Source organism: Nematolebias whitei, chromosome 6 (assembly GCF_014905685.2).
Source record: "Nematolebias whitei isolate Nwh7 chromosome 6, NemWhi1, whole genome shotgun sequence".
NCBI classification, from domain to species: domain Eukaryota; kingdom Metazoa; phylum Chordata; class Actinopteri; order Cyprinodontiformes; family Rivulidae; genus Nematolebias; species Nematolebias whitei.
This window is the reverse complement of record NC_056503.1, coordinates 12301528-12302844: the sequence shown is the minus strand read 5'-3', so window position 1 is coordinate 12302844 and position 1317 is coordinate 12301528.

The window sequence follows — 1317 nt, the reverse complement described above, 5'->3', positions numbered from 1 at the left end:
TATCCAGTCACTTACTGACACATAAATCATAAGACTGACAGAACAATCAGGATGTTGTTTTGTTCTTAGCATTTTACAATAAATGGGTCAGAGATCTACTTTTGGGTTCTGACCCACCAGTTGAGAGTCACTGCTTTAGTTAATCATCTGCTGAATGACAAGTTCTTAACTAGTAGCTCTCTAAAAATCATTAAGATTCAATTTTATGTGTCCAACAGAATTGTCTTTGGTATTTCCTACAGAGCACTTCGCTCTCAGACTTCAGGTTTACTTCTTGTTCCTAGAGTTTCCAAAATCAGAATGGGAGGAAGATCTTTCAGTTTTCAGGCTCCTTTCTTGTGGAACTAACTTCCAGTTTCTGCCTGTGAGGCTGACACATTGTCCAGTTTTAAGACTGGGATTAAGTCTTTCCTTTTTGATAAATCCTATAGTTAGAGTTGGCTTGGGTTTCCTGAGCTGTCCCTTAGTTATGCTGCTATAGGCTTAGACTGCTGGAGGACAAATTGACCACATTTCCTCACTCTGATGCTGTATTTACTTGCTCTATTCCACCTGTTTGTATTTGTAATTATTTATATCCTGAACATGTTTTTTGTCTTTCCTCCTATAGAAAGTGCACCTGGACCTACCAGTCTGTGTTCGTCTGTCTCTACTTCCTGTCCTCTCAACCAGCCGGTCAAAGCAGATGGCCGCTCATCCTGAGCCTGGTTCTGCTGGAGGTTTCTTCCTGTTAAAAAGGAGTTTTTCCTTTCCACTGTTGCCACTGTGCTTGCTCAGGATGGGAGACTGTGATGAAGTGAATATTTAACGAGTCTGCTGCTTCCTTAGATAGAGAACTTTACTAATTGGCTTTTTAATGTATATGCATGTTTCTGTTCAGTACCCTGAGGTGACTTCTGTTGTGACTTGGTGCTGTATAAATAAACTTAATTAAATTTCCCACAGCCTTAAAAAGTGTCTGTGAGGCTGCTGGGACCAAAGAACCCAAGATCCAATTTAAATATGTTTGTCTGACAAGTTGTCTGTTATATTTTTGCTATTGTCAGGTGTAACTGGAACTCTGTGTACACAATTTTGTTCCACCTCATATACCACATGTGATGTGAATAACAATAAAGAACCTTGACCTATATGTTGAGACAACTCTGGTCTATCCTTGAGTTTAGGAGATTTATTATGATTATCACTAAGTGGCTTAACAAAACCTTCCTTCCGAGTCAGTAACTGAACTGCAAGTGAGTGAAAAAGCTGCCAAAGAAAACAAAAACGAAAGTCTTGTAAAAAACAGAAAGCCTAAAAAACTTGATCTAAACTACA